This window comes from Homarus americanus, unplaced genomic scaffold (genome assembly GCF_018991925.1).
Source record: "Homarus americanus isolate GMGI-L3 unplaced genomic scaffold, GMGI_Hamer_2.0 scaffold36849, whole genome shotgun sequence".
In the NCBI taxonomy this organism is placed as follows: domain Eukaryota; kingdom Metazoa; phylum Arthropoda; class Malacostraca; order Decapoda; family Nephropidae; genus Homarus; species Homarus americanus.
In genome coordinates, this window is record NW_024724075.1 from 298,985 (window position 1) to 315,212 (window position 16,228).

Consider the following 16,228-nt stretch of genomic DNA (forward strand, 5'->3'; position numbering starts at 1 on the left):
AAGTCTATTTTCCTCTCCCCTTTCCCAATCCTCTTAATTCCCTCATTCTTTCTTTCTCTTCCTCTTCCGTCAGTTCTTCCTCCTCCGTCTCTTCATTTCTCTGGTATTTCTCTTATTCTCCTTCAAGTCTTCGTATTTTTCTTGTTTCTCCTTTGTTTCTTGTTTCCCCCGTCTTCATTTTATTTTGATTGAGTTGTGGTGAGAGAGAGAGAGAGAGAGATTTATGGTCAACTTTCGAGGACCAGCAGAAGGGGAAAGACTTGAAAGGATCTTCCTTCAGCACCTCCTTCGTCTTATTTCCCTCTCAACCACTAAAACTTCAAAACCCACTCCTGACTCACCCCCCTTCCCCTATACCTTGGTTATATGGCCACTCGGGGGGGAGGGGGGGGGGCGTTTATGAGCCGCCCTACTCTTGTACCGGAAGACCATTTTTGGTTTGTCTTCCGAGAGAGAGAGAGAGAGAGAGACGCTACATATTAATCTGCTAAGGGGAATGCCCAGGTAAACTTACTGCCCAGGACTGAGTTGCCCACTTACACGAGATTAATAGAAATGTTTGCCACTTGTTTTCGTAATTCAGATTTACTTCATTTAATTTTGTTTTTATTTATTTATTTATTCATATACCAATTCGTTTATTTTAATTATTATTTACATCTATTTATCAAAACTCCTATTTATCTATACATCTATTTATCTAAACTTCTATTTATTTGTCAGTATGAACATAGATCCCCGTCTCATCTAAATAGTATACGACAGTTTGGGACGGGTCAACTGGCAGCGTGCAAGTGGTGCTATCATCACTGGCGGGCGTACGATAATCTCCCTTTCTCTCCCCCTTCCCCTTTAATACAACATCTTATCCCCTTCCCTTTAGAGCCTGTCCTCGAAGTATTACTCAACGTGTCCTTTTTGTGAAGGTGGGGTGGGGGGGCTGGGCCATTTAAGAGAAAGTTTACCAGACAGACAGACAGACAGACAGACACAAAGCTTAGTGGGGAAGCTTAGTGGGGAAGCTTAGTTGAATTGTTGTCCACCTGAGGGTCTGCTGGTAATGTTGGTATTAGTGTTGGCGCCTTATGCCTTTCACCAATGCTGTCGCTTGTTCGATTCCTCAGGTCGGATGCGAGAAGGTTAGGTGAGGTTAGGTTAGGTTACAATAATATACAGGGTCAGTCGTCCCCGGCAGCCCTTCATAACATTAATTGCTAACTATAACCTGGATTTAAAAAGCTTCCGTTCCATTCACTAACTCACTATTATTATTTTTTGTATAATTTGATATAACTGTAATACTTAACGTTCATTGTTTTTTGTTTTTTTACTGATTTTGTTGATACGATGTTGCAGTTGGTCATTGTTTCATTATTTATGCACGGAATATGATGATACAGTACACTGATTCACTTTATTTTCGTTGTCCCTAGATTTAAACAATTTACTTTTTATTATAGAATTCATTTGTTTTAATTAATCAGTAAATTTAAGTTAGTTTATTCGGAGATATAAAATACGCTGATAGATTTTTTTTCGTTTTTGAGAAGTTTATTCAGACCAGACAAGAAAAAATTCATAGCATTTGACGTAAAAATCTCCAGAATTTAGGTAAGGCAAAATTTATTGTAATTTATAGACAGCTACACCAAATAAGAAAAAAAAATCCCTATCCATTGATGAAAAAATCCCTAGAACTTTATATTACATATGTAAATTTTATACGTTAACAAAGACATGGTTGGGTGGGGGGAGCGGGATACCCAGCTATTCCGGTAAAATAATCCTCAGAATTTTTCCATTTGTGCTAAACGTGAACTGAAATAAATGTTATCAAAAGGGAATAAGGGAAAAGAAATATGAGTGGGGAAAAAATACCGGCATTTTTTTTTTATGTTGAAACCTACAAGGGTTGTAGGTCTGGGTGATGATATACCGTTTGTGTCTTTGTAATCTAAACTGGTGTACACTTTTTTTGTTGTGGTTTAGATTGGTGGCGTAATTGTCTTGTGTTTTGTCATTATTGTGTTTTTGTTTTGCTGTTTTTGGTTGTTGGTGTTGCTTGGTGGTGGTGGTAGTCGTTATATATAGCAGTAATAGTTGTTGTTTTAGTTGCTGTTGTTGTTTTAATAGTAGTAGTAGTTAAGCTCTTCTTTTATTAACTGTTCATGTTATTGTTTTTTGTTATTATTGTTTTAACTTATTTTTGTTTTAAGTTGTTTTTATTGTTTTAGGTTATTGTTGTTTAAAGTTGTTGTTATTGTTGTTTTAAGTTGTTGTTATTCTTTTGGATAAACAATGAGACTATAGGCACGATGAGAGCCAACAAAGCCATCCGTTTAAACTTTGCTGCCTGGTTCCTGAGTTACGTTCATGCATGACCTCTCTCTCTCTCTCTCTCTCTCTCTCTCTCTCCTTCACCCCATTTTATCCCTTTCTCACCCCCTTTTCTCTTCCACCCTCCTCTCTTTCAACCCCCGCTCTTTCTCCTTCCCACCTCTTTTCTATCCCACTCACCTCCCTCCCTCTCCCCCCCACCACAAAGACTTTAGTGGTCTACTCACCCTGGTTGTACAGAGATATAAATATATGGTGTTCCCCGGCAGATAAATGTAACTTTTCCAAAACTTTTTATGTTTTTGCTTTAGTTACTCCTGCTCGGGGGAACAATTTTCTTTCTCTAGCATTAGGAGATAAGTCTTATGTATACTTTATGCGTATACTGTACTATATACAGTGTGTAGTAGAAGTGGTTGTTAGTAGTTGGTTTGGATTACCTGAATATTAGGCATCCCGGCTACGTAAGGGGGTTAAGTTAGGTTAGGTTGGTTGACGTTAGGTTAGATTTCGTTTGGTTTGGTTGACGTTAGGCAAGATTAGGTTAGGTTAGCGGTAGGTTAATTTGGTTTGGTTTAGTTAGGTTGACGTTAGGTTAGGTTAGGTTAGCGGTAGGTTAGGTTAGATTAGCTTGACGTTAGTTTAAATTGGCCTTAGTAGGTCTAATCACCACGAGAAATTAAATGGGATGTCTAATCTTCACATAATTCGTCTACATCACATCATAAAACAAAGTTAATACCACCCTTCTTTACTACGTGTTCATTGTGTGAGCTCTAGTAATGCACCTTATCCACTACTGCAGCCGTTTTGTGTTATTTTCTAAAGTGGTGTGAGCTTAAAGGCTTGACAGATGCTGTAGGGGTAAAAATAATGGTTGATGAAGTGTATGAGAATTGAAACTAAGTTGAGGCGAGATTTACGTATTCAGTATTGTGATATGAGTGTTTCTTTCGTTCTTTCTTTCATTCTTTCTTCGCCCGTGGAGGAGAGAGAGAGAGAGTGTCTCCTATCTCCTTTACACCACCACCGCGAGGAAGAGACAGTCTCTACGGTGCTATATAGTTCCTCTTAAGCGTGTGTGTGTCGCTTAGTAAGACTCCCGCCAGTTCCCTCGTTCTCTGCTGGAGTCTTTATCCGCTAGTCTTTTTAACCACTGTCTTAAGGATTAATACCGTTTTTAACCCCACTATTTGTTACCACAGTCTTTTACTACAGTCTTCCCATTTGCATTTATTCACCCTTTCTCCTCCTCCTCCTTTCTTCTTTTTCTCCTCATTTCTTCTTTCTTTCTTCTCTTTCTCCACTTTCTTCTCTTCTCTTTTTCTCCTCCTTCCTTCTCCTTTCTTCCCTTCCCTCCCCTCATTTTCTTCTTCATTCTTTCTTCCCCTTTTGTACCTTTTCTTCCCTTTTCCTCCTCTTCTTATCTTCCTTCTTTTTTTCCATTCTTCCCCTTCCTTTTTTCTTATCATCTTCTCCTTCTTTCTTCTTCCCTTATCCTCCTCCTCCTTCCTTTCACCCCTTCCTCCCTTTCTTCATTATCTATAGGTTTAGTGGAGATTTCCTCAACACTACCCGAGTTTAATGAAAGTTTGCTACACATTTTGTTATTTTACCGGGAATTTTGAATACTCTTAACATAAATACAGCATACTACATGTACCGGTAATACATGTAACTATTTTACCGGGAATTTTCGCTTTTGACTGATTTTTAATTATCTCGTTATTTTACCGGAAGTTAACCATTTTTTTATTTCACGGATTTGCTAATTATTTGTTTACTTGATTTTTTTTAGATTTCTTTATTTTAACAGGAATTATCTGTCTGCCGTAGTCTGCTTTTGTATATCAAGTGTCTGCTTGTGCATGTCAATTGTCTGCCTGTGTAATGTCATAGTCTGCCTCTCTGTGTTCTGCTTATTGTCTGTTTCTGCTTAACTACGTCTTGTTTACATCCTGGCTGTCTGCTTAGCTGGAACACCTCCTCCTCGATAGATTTTTCCGGCAGTGTTTCATGGGCGGCTGAGGTCGGACCATGAGATGGCCTAGTGGTGACCATAATCTCTGGTCCATGCTACCTGAGGAACAAGCCTTTATAACTTGTAGGAATCCAATTAGTGTTAAGTAACTCGTGGGGTGTGCGTGACGCTGCCGCCCTGATCCAGCGTCTTGGGTCGTTGGGGTCGTGAATCTGTTACGGTAGGTCGTCTTTGCTTCCTGACCTTCGATAATTACTCTCTACCTTACTCTCGGCTGTCGTCAGCCGGGCTGAGTCGGCTGCTGCAACACAACTCTTTTTACGCTGAGGTGAGTAAGCCGGACTCAGCCTTATTGATATTTTCATGGCAGCTCCCACAAGCTATCCTCTTTAGTGGCTCACCAGCGTCTTTCTCTCTTTTAGTTCCAGGCCTCTCTACCTCCCTGGAATGTTTCCAGTCTTTTCCAGAAACTTCCAGAGCCTTACTGCCTTAGTTCCAGGTATCTCTTGCCCCCTGAAATGTTTCCAGTCATTTAGAAACGTCCAGGAGTCTAGAAGCGTAGAACTCGACATCTCTTAATCTCGCTGCAATGTTTCTCGAATCTTCCAGAGTATTACAGGGTTTAATAGGTTTAGTTCCAGGTAGGTTTTATCTTCCTCGCGGTGTTTCCAGAACCTTCCAGTTTAACTTTTGACAGTGTGTTGTGTTGTTTTAATGGTCTGTCTTTGTATATCGGTCTCCTGTTATCATTCCCTCTTTTATCATCCTTCTTCTTGTCTCATTTTTTTCTCCTTTCGTTTTTATATACATTTTTATTCATTCTTTATACTTTTTTGTTCATTAACTTTATTTTAATTTGTTCTTCTTTTCTTTATACTATTTTCATATTTTCTACTTCTTTCGTCTTTCGTGTCTCTGTTATCCCCCAAAACACTCCTCTGTTTATTCTTCCAAAAACAAGTTCTTTTTCTTTGGCCTTTCTCTCCCCCTCTTTCTTTTTCTTTCCTTCCTTTCATTCATTTTCTGGTGAGGAAGGAGGGTTTTCATTTTTCTATTTTATATTGAGATTTTTATTTAAATTCCATGGTTTATTATTATTGTTATTATTCCATGAAGATTTAGTCCAGTGGAGAGTGGGGGGAGGAGGAGGGGGGAGGAGGAGGGGGGAGATGGAAGAGGTGGTGATGAGGCTTGAAAAAGGGGGAGGTGGAAGAGAAGGTGGAAGAGGAGAGTTTAGTCAGGGTAATGACAGCCCCTGTGTACTTCATTTACTATTCCTTTCACCTCTTTTTCTCGTCTTCTTCCTCTTTATCCACTTATTTTTGTATTTTATATATTTATTTAATAGTGTATCAGTCTTTGTTTATTAGTATTATTTAAATCTCTCTCTCTCTCTGTGTGCATATTTTAATTACAAAAGTATAATTATATCATGATTGCCTCAAGGTCACCACTGGAGGTCAAAGGTCAACATTTTATATCCAAAACACTTATATCGATACTAATATTTTAAATCGCCTAAAACCTCATTAATTTTACCTTTGTTTTCATATAAAAGTTTTCTTATAATATTTTCCCCTTCTGACATTTATACAAAATACAACATCACGAAAATACATTATTATTTTGTTTTTACGATTAATTGAAGGCTTAAGCTACACCATGCCTGATATAGAAGTTGCTTGTAGATTAATATTGTGATCTGTTTATTGCTGGGGTAAAGTGTGTTGCTCAGTTACTTATAAATGTGATGGAATATACGGAGTTGATGGGGTGTGGGAGGGGGTGGTGGTGAGGATTGAGAATGGGAGGGGTGAGGTGAGTGAGGATTGAGAAGTGTGAGAGACAGTCGACCTAGGATGTACTGACTCCTTTCTTCCCATTATCTCTTACCACCTTTCCCTCTTCCTCTCTCCCCGTTCTCTCCCTCCTTTCTTACTCTTTTAACCTCCACCCCCTCCTACCTGCGTCCTCATTTCCCTCACCTTTCCTCCTAAGTCCCAGGCCTCCTCGTGCTGTCAGAGTCCCACGAACCTAACCTAACCTCTTTCTTCACTGTGGGGGTGTGACGTAGAGCAGTAGTGAGCGTGGCGACTGACTGAGGTGCAGCTTAAGCCCTCGTCAGCAATATTTTACTGTAGATGCCGTGACATTATTATTATTATTATTATTATTATTATTATTATTATTATTATTATTATTATTATTATTATTATTATTATTATTATTATTATTATTATTATTATTATTATTATTATTATTATTATTATTATTTGCGTTATTTACCTGTGTTAATTAGTCGTCTTCTCCTTCCAGCAGGTACGGGTCAGGTGTGTCGAGAGTGATGGTCGTAACACCACCACACTCGTCTGTATCACCGTGAGTACATTTCCTGGTATAGTTAAGTATATTATCAGTTTCTTTGGTATATTTCTGGAGTTTAAATTACTGTGTTCGTTGGATCGGTCATATTACCTGCATGGATGGGAGCAGACAGGTAAAACAGGTAGTATTGTACAGGTATTTGCCCTCTTGTGTATGGGGATATCTCTTAGGTGAATAACATTATCTGGTGGCGTCCCTGTAGTGAAGATGTTGGTGAATGGTAGACGTAATGCTGGCGGGGGAGGGTGGGAATGGTGTAAGATTGGTGCTAAGATCAATTTCAGCTCACCAAGGAAGGAAACACCATTGAAAACATGTAATATTTTACCTTGCCTTACCTTACCTGACCTTACCTTACCTAGTTGATATTACATTCATTCGATAATAAACGTACATAGCTTTATTCGATATGTGAAAATAATTAAAAAAATATTAAAATAAATTTATACCTGTGTTTTCCTCCATGTCACAGATAAGAGGAAAAAAAATATTTGTTGACGTGACAGACAAAATGCGCGGGAATTTAAAGCGGGAGGAAAATATATATTTTTTTCATTTATAAAAAAACTAAAAAAATGTGATCGTATGTCTCCATTGAAACATTCAGAATGTCAACACAACTGAAACAAACAAACATTATTTATGGGTTTGATATATAAATTGGTCGAGTGTTATGTGAAGGAATAATAATAATTAATAAATGCATAAACGAATGAAATATAGTAATATTTTCTCTATAAAACTCGACACTTCAGCGCCATAGTACGATTTATTTTTACTGTTCGAATAAATAGACTCGTTCAATACGTGTACATAACTCAGGAGGGGTGTGAAACTAGCTCTCTCTCTCTCTCTCTCGTGCTAGATGCAGAGAGAGAGAGAGAGGCAGATATGGTCGCTTAACACAAAATCAAACCTTAATTAGTACATCCGGCATGGCTTAATTACCCATTTTAACTCGTCCACATTTGAAGTTCGTATTAAAATATAAGTATTAGGTTGGGGGTGGTGGAATCCTCTCCTGCTGATGTTCCTTTTTTTGGAGGAGGAAGGGGGGTGTTTGAGAGCTTCGATAAAAAGGTTCATTAAGCATCGTTTACCGGAGCCTTTGTTTTGATTGGAGACTTGACTTAAAAATGAGGTTAAACAATGTGCCGAATAGAAAGGCTAAACAAAATAACAAATTAAGATGTATGTATTTAATTGTTGATAGATATGTTTAGATATCAGGGTTTATAGATATCAGGGTTTATAGATATCAGGGTTTATAGATATCAGGGTTTATAGATATCAGGGTTTATAGATATCAGGGTTTATAGATATCAAATTATAGTTTGAATACCCCAGGTTTATAGATATCAGGGTTTATAGATATCAGGGTTTATAGATATCAGGGTTTATAGATATCAGGGTTTATAGATATCAGGGTTTATAGATATCAGGGTTTATAGATATCAGGGTTTATAGATATCAAGGTTTGTAGATATCAAGGTTTGTACATGTCAGGGTTTACAAATATCAGGGTTCGCACTTAACAAGATTCACGGTGGTAAAGGTTCACATCCAGCTTGATCCGTTTTTGTAAGATTCCAGGACTGGATTCGGATTTACAAGCATGATGTATGTGTTTATTTTGTCTTCTAACGTGTGTGTGTGTGTGTGTGTGTGTTTAATTGAGTTCGTTAGATCTGTTCTTCTATTTCGAGTTATGAGAAAAATCACTAAAAGCAAACCACTTCGAATTTGGGTCCAGGAAACTTAATTGCTATTATTACGAATTGTATTTCTAATGATGGTTGAGACGGATGTTTACTGTGAGGGTGTGGATGTAAGTGGATGTGGGGGTTAGTGGGTGTGTAGGTAGGTGGATGAGTGGGTGTGTAGGTAGGTGGATGAGTGGGTAGGTGAATGAGTGGGTGTGTGGATGAGTGGGTGTATGATGTACCATCCTGGCTAAACACACACAGGAAAATATGAAATAATAATTGCAAAACAGACCATTCATTATTTTGGTTCCCACGCACGCTGTTATATTAAAACATTAAATCATGTTTGTACAGTGATGATACATTGTTAACAGCTTAAATACAAACACATTTACGGAGAATATAAATGAAATACAGATGGCAGAAAGGTTTAACAGAGTTGTTCAGGCTTCAAAATTCACTAGACAACGTGTACAATGCGTTTTGGTGTGTGTTTTTGTTGTAGATTTTTCCATGCATTAAATTTCGCTTCCACAATACATAAAAAGATTTTTATTTATGTATTTTTTCGAAAAACATTTAATCTCTTTAGGAAAATGTAGGTTGGTTTGTTGTTTTCGTGCGGTGGATGTCTGTAATGTGGTGGCGCTATTGTTTTACTCCACTGAATGGCGTGGGTAGTAAGGTGTTATGCTCGTATATGTGTGGGGGCCTTTGTTCCATTGATTAATTATAACTGTGCTTTGTCTGTCCAGGCTCTGGGTACCACTGATAATACCAACTGTTATGTTTTCACCTGGCCCCCGGTACCACTGATTATTGCAACTTTACAGCATTTACTTGAGTGTATTGGATACCTGTGATTATCGACTCTTATGTGTTACCGGGCAGTACTGGATGCCGCTGATTATTCCAAGGAGAATTATCCATCCGTCTACACTGATGCCAAATTCTAGAAGCGACTGTCAAAACCATGACCCTGCTAAGCTCTTTGGACCAGTACGATAATCAGGTTCCAATATTCTCTCGCGGGTTACGGGATCCCTTCCACGACTCGACTGCTTCATAAAATTTAAAATAAAAATATCCATCCCTCCTTGTAGCTTATGAACTAATGCTACGTATTTAAAAATTAAAAAATCGCCTTATATATATGTATCCCCTTTAGCATAAGATCCGATCCGATGTAAATAAACAACTGACAAAACCAAGAGGATCCAGGAGGCTTTCATGGAATCAGATCTCTCTATTTTTATCATCCATGTTTTTATACTGCCAAAACTCATGCCATTTCATCTATAAGGAAAATAAAGACATATTTCAGGCGACATGTGAATATATTTTCCCCTGAGCTTCATCTTTTGGTCTGGAATAACGTATAAAAGATTAGGACCAGAACCCGGAGACCACTGAATCATTTAAAATAAAAATATCCATCCCTCCTTGTAGCTTATGAACTAATGCTACGTATTTAAAAATTAAAAAATCGCCTTATATATATGTATCCCCTTTAGCATAAGATCCGATCCGATGTAAATAAACAACTGACAAAACCAAGAGGATCCAGGAGGCTTTCATGGAATCAGATCTCTCTATTTTTATCATCCATGTTTTTATACTGCCAAAACTCATGCCATTTCATCTATAAGGAAAATAAAGACATATTTCAGGCGACATGTGAATATATTTTCCCCTGAGCTTCATCTTTTGGTCTGGAATAACGTATAAAAGATTAGGACCAGAACCCGGAGACCACTGAATCATGCGCTCGTCATTATTTACCTCGAGGTTCTAGGTTAATGTGAAATATCACCCCACTTGAAATATGGCTGTCTTGCAGTGGCTCTGGACTGGCTGACACCTGCTTGCTCTGCTGCCGACACCTGCTTGCTCTGCTGCCGACACCTGCTTGCTCTGCTGCCGACACCTGCTTGCTCTGCTGCCGACACCTGCTTGCTCTGCTGCCGACACCTGCTTGCTCTGCTGACACCTGCTTGCTCTGCTGCTTGCTCTGCTGCTGACACCCTATTGCTCTGCTGCCGCTGACCTGCTTGCTCTGCTGACACCCTATAGCTTTGCAGCTGACACCTACATCACTCTGCACTTAGCCACTGACAGCCAGTCCATCAGCACAGGTGTTTGCACTTTGTTGTTCACGTTTTGTGTGTGTGTGTGTGTGTGTGTGTGTGTGTTATCACCCCTCCACCCTTATCTGCCCCCCAATCCCCTCCCCCGCCCACTCCTTCCCTCTCTCTCTTCCATCCCCCTTTTCCCATCCCCAGACCGTTTCACTCTTCATCCCCTCCCCTGTCTACCCCATTCCCTCTCCCCTGTCCCTCCTCTTTCTCTCTCCTGTCTACTCCTTCCCTCTCTCTACGTCTTCCTCCCGTCCCTCCTTTCTCTGCCCTTCACCCCCCCCTCCCCCCTTCATCCCCCCGTCCTCCCCGTCACTTAAACGCCTCCACCAGCCACTGTTGCCAGCACTGCCTCGCCTCGCACCCTCCACTCTGTGTATATAAAGCCTCTGCATTATGAATATTAACCGCGCTCACTTTTGACGTGCAAATTGGCAATACTTCTTCAGCTGGTACAAGAACGATCTGTGTACACTCCGATTTCCCCGGTTTGTGTGTATGTGTGTGTGTGTGTGGGGTGTGGGGGCATGTTGTGTGGGTGTAGGGAGAATGGTTGGGGGATGGTTTTGTGTGTGGGGAAGGATGTTGCGTGCGTGTGTGTGTCGCATTATTTACGTTGCCAGGGGTACAGCCAGGTCAAGAGGAAGGGGGGGGAGGGAGAGGAAGAAAATAAATATAGGAAAAAGATAAATAATGAACAATATTGAGGAAAAATGGAAAAGATAAACGGTGTGTATGTTTATTTTCTTGTGATGCTTAATATTCTTGATAAAGTGCCTTAGGAGGAGGAGAGATAGAAGGAAGGAGGAGGAAGAGGAAAAAGATGGGTTAGGAGGAAGTGGGGGGGGAGGTGTGGAAGCAGCAGCAAGGAGAGGCCACTATAAGCGCTTGGACGGATCTGTGGCGTGTGCAAGTAGCTTAGAGACCCGGGCCCAGGGTATAACTAGGAAGCTCTCTCTCTCTCTCTCTCTCTCTCTCTCTCTCTCTCTCTCTCAATTCATAACACATGAATTGAAAAAAAAATACTACCAAGGTTAACAAAGAGAAATAGTCTACTCAACGTTTTTCATCGCGGTTTGAAAGTTAAGCATTTTTTCTCAATCACTTATTCACATAAAATAATAAACCACCCTCGTTATTTACATTAACGATTATGGAAGGACATTTTTGCGTTATTTTATTTTTTGTAAATATTGGAGTGGGTAAAGGTAGAGAGATGAATTATTAAAGATGAGGTGACGTGGAGTATAGCCTCGTGTGTACAACTGTATATGTATCGAATAAGTGTGCGTGTGTGTTTATGTATGAGTGAAGGTGAATGTATGTATACATTGATTATATATCGACTATTCACAGAGAAATCTTCAAAGGAAAAATAAACAGTAAAGATTAGGTTTTTGTACCAATATCACACCGCCCGCTCACCACCACCACCACCACCACAACAGCACCCACAAAATTCATGTGATAACCTGTGTGATACGGACTCCACTAAACTCTCTGTGGAATGTTAAAGGTTAAAATCAAATAAACGTTTAATACAATTGACTAGAAAGAAGTAAAATAAATAAGTAAATAGAGCTTTCAGGTGACGGAGGAAACGCCGAGTGAGCTCATCCAATAAGGATCCGTTTTAACTCGATAGGTGATTTAATTCTACTCTTGTGTACAGTATGGCGTTAGATCTCATGACAGCGACGTCATTTTTCACATTAATTGGCAGATACAAAGAGAGTATTGACAGATTCAATTAAAAATCTACTGATGATCATTTGTAGCACAGGAGTAATTTATAGCTTCGTAGCGAGAGGGAAAATATACAGTATATCACTAGGCGTTTTTTGCGGGAAATAATTGGGAGGTTCGTATGCATTGAATTGAATTACTAAAATTTATTATATGATCAAGCGTTTATAAATGGCGACAGATGGTTGGTGCGATCCTTTGTGAATATAATTAGTTCAGTGATGATGGAAGGTGTGTGTGTGTTTGTGTGTGTGTGTGTGTGTCATGAATATAAGGTCCGTGATGAGAATTTGATATACCGCTGATATAAGAACGTGTTTTTTTTAGTTTTATGTTTGGTATTGGGGATAGCAGTCACGGTGGTAGGTTATGACTATATAAGGATCTGTTGCTGTTATCTCACGCTGTGTCAGAGTTACGGAGAGTTATGATAAGAGATTGGTTTCTCTATCTGTCTTTCTCTTGCCCTCTTTATCACCAAGGGCAATATGCACCCTCCCCCTCCCCCTCGATAATATGCAGTAGGGAGGCGTGATTGGCGAATGACTCTGAAGGTGTGTTAGGACTCAGCTGGTGTGCCCTCAGCTGAGACCTGCCTACTGATGCCTTCAGTGGCGATTGTGTACACCTTGCGACGACCTGGGGGATCATGCACGGATAGATGTCGTGTGTGTGTGTGTGTGTACGTGGGGTATCATGCAGGTACAGTATAAACATATTGTGTGTATACGTGTATGTTTAGGTGTATGTGTGTAGGTGTATGTGTGCGTGTAGGTGTATATATGTGTGTGTGTGTGTTTAGGCGAGCCTCCATCACCCGGGGCAGCCATTACACCCTGAGGAACACACATACATGAATATCTGGCCTTTATCCCTTAACAGGTGTGGGAATTAAGAGTATAGCCAGGTGACTTAAACTAATTAACCACAGGTAGACATATAATCTAGTAACAGTACCCAGGAGAGAGGGAAACCAATCTCTTATCATGCCGAGCCGTAATTGTGGCAGACGGCGTGAGATTATAGCAGACCCTTACAGTCATCGTCATAACCTGCCACCGCGACTGCCATCCTCAATATCCTGACCCCCTCTCCACCTCCTCACCCACTCCTCTCCTCACCCACTCCTCTCCTCACCCCCCTCATCCCCATCTCCTCACCCCATCTCTCACCCCTCTGCTCACCCTCCCACCTTCTTGGCTTTTCAGGAAGGAGATATCGTAATTGGGTTGTGAGATCGATACTGTGTCCTATTACAGGTGAGATAATACTGAATTTGGGAGCAAGACAATCTCATACGTCAGCTGTGTGTGTGTGTTTGCTTGCTTGTTTGCATGTATTGTAAATCATCAGTCTCGTATTTACTTTGATTACCCACTTACAGCTGGGTGAACTTGTGTGTGTGGGAATCGAACCAACGACCCATGGAACAGGATGTGAGCGTTGTATCCAATCTGCCACCGCGTAATGGAGCATAAATTCAGCTAACATATCCATTTCAGACGATAACTGAAATGGCTTCATGAAATAGTGAATTAGATATTGAATAGGGCATAAAATAAAGACCACGGGGTCAGTTTAATATATACACCAGTGGGTTAAACTTAAACATAGAGACCACTGGATTAAACCATTATATGTACTGGGAGAGAGATAGAGACCATAGACACTGGGTTTATCTCTAGACATAAAAAGACCACTGGATTAAAATCTTATCTTAGTGCTTCCCAACATGCACCCCCTGTTATCACTTCACATGATAAGCGAAGAGCACTTGTGTGTGTGTGTGTGTGTGTGTGTGTGTGTGTGTGTTTAAAAGATGACAGGCATCGTCTAATGATTAGTATAATGACTTGGTTAATGTTGTGTGCGAGTGAAGGGGTGCAAGAGGTGGGTGTGCGAGTGAAGGGGTGCAAGACGTGGGTGTGAGAGTGACGTGGGTGAGAGTGAAGGGCGCAAGACGTGGGTGTGCGAGTGAAGGGTGCAAGACGGGGTGTGGGAGAGTGAAGGTGCAAGACGTGGGGTGTGAGAGTGAAGGGCAAGGGGAGGAAGGGGTGCGGAGGAAGGGGTGCAAGAGGGTGTGGAGAGTGAAGGGGCAAGAGGGGTGGGTGTGGAGAGTGAAGGGTAAGAGGGGTGTGAGAGTGAAGGGGCAAGAGGTGGGTGTGGAGAGTGAAGGGGTGCAAGAGGTGGGAAAGGGAGCAAGGTGCAAGAGGGGAGAGTGAAGGGCAAGAGGTGGGTGTGAGTGAAGGGCAAGAGGGTGTGGGAGTGGAAGAGGTGGGTGTGAGAGTGAAGGGGTGCAAGAGGTGGGTGTGGAGAGGGCAAAAAGAGGTGGGTGTGGGAGAGTGAAGGGGTGCAAGAGGTGGGTGTGGAGAGGAAGGGGCAGAGGTGGGGTGTAGAGTGAAGGGGTGCGTGAGAGGGGGTGTGAGAGGAAGGGGTGGAGAGGTGGGTGTGAGAGTGAAGGGGTGCAAGACGGGGTGTGCGAGTGAAGGGGTGTAAGAGGCAGGGGTGTGAGAGTGAAGGGTGCAAGAGGTGGTGTGGAGAGTGAAGGGGTGCAAGACGTGGGTGTGAGAGTGAATGGGGTACAAGAGGTGGGTGTGAGAGTGAAGGGGTGCAAGAGGTGGGTGTGAGAGTGAAGGGGTGCAAGAGGTGGGTGTGCGAGTGAAGGGGTGCAAGACGTGGGTGTGCGAGTGAAGGGGTGCAAGAGGTGGGTGTGAGAGGGGAGAGCGTGGGTGGTAGGAGGGAGGGGACTCTCCCTGCCGGGCGATCAATGGATGAGAGTGAGGTTTCCCCCAGCCCTGCCCCCCCCCCTCCTCACACACACACACACACACGTATATGTAACTCCCATGAAACACAGGAGGACTCGCCACACTGCAACAAGTAATGTCGTCGGCTGGGTGATCTTGCCTGAGCTCTGCAACGCCTCCAACATTGCATTGTTTAGAGTTTAATTGCCCTGCGCCCAGTTCCTGTGAATCTCGTCCCTCAGGCCAGCACTCGGTTCCTGTGAATCCCATCTCTTAGAAGAGCTCCGTCCGTGTGAATCCTATCTCTCAAGAGCGCTCTGAGGGAGGGAGAGAGAGAGAGAGAGAGAGAGAGAGAGATTAAAAAGAGACAGAGACCGAGCCTGTGTAAATCCTATCTCTAGACTTCAGTTCCTGTGAATTTTATCTCTCTGACGGTCTCTCTTCATGTGGATTTTGTCTTTTCGCGTACAAGGAGAATTCTCAAAGTGCACGTTGTATCTTCCCGAGAGAAGCAAATGTTGTGTGGATTTCTTTATTTCACTTGGGGTAACAAATTGTTGAGGGAGGGAGAGGTCAGACAAATGCCTCTGTTCAATTTATTCACCGAGGCGTCTCCTCCTCCAGTGACTGAAGATATTTGAGGAATAATGTTTTGTTGATCTTTTTTTTTTAGGGTTATACTTGATGCAGGAAGAACACACAGTGGCAGGGAGTCGCGAAGAATGACCTGTCGGGAGTATAAAGTGTTTCTGGCGAGTAGAGGTGGGTGAAGGTTTAAGTTGGAACATTTGATGGGAATGGTTCGTGCTCTCCCAGATGTCCTCGAAGCTTACTGGTGGGTATGGAGTGGTGGTACCAAGTGTAGGTCGTCAGGTGTGTGTCTGTAGAAGGACCTATAAAAACGGGAGAATGTTTTAATGTTGGAAGTCCTGTGTTGAAGTGATTGTCTTGGTGGGTTTGACGGCTCGCATTATGGTTGTCAATAGATGGGAAAAAAACAACTTAAGTTTATGGTTCAGATTCTTGTAAGTTTTGTCTGATTAATGTTCCTCGTATTCTAAGATATCACGATACACTTAACTTAATCATTAATCTGAAACACAAAAATAAGCTTACCCCCGAAAAATAAATAATAAAAAATCAGCTTGACAGTCCCCTGACAAGATAATTTTACTTAGAATCAAATTTGAG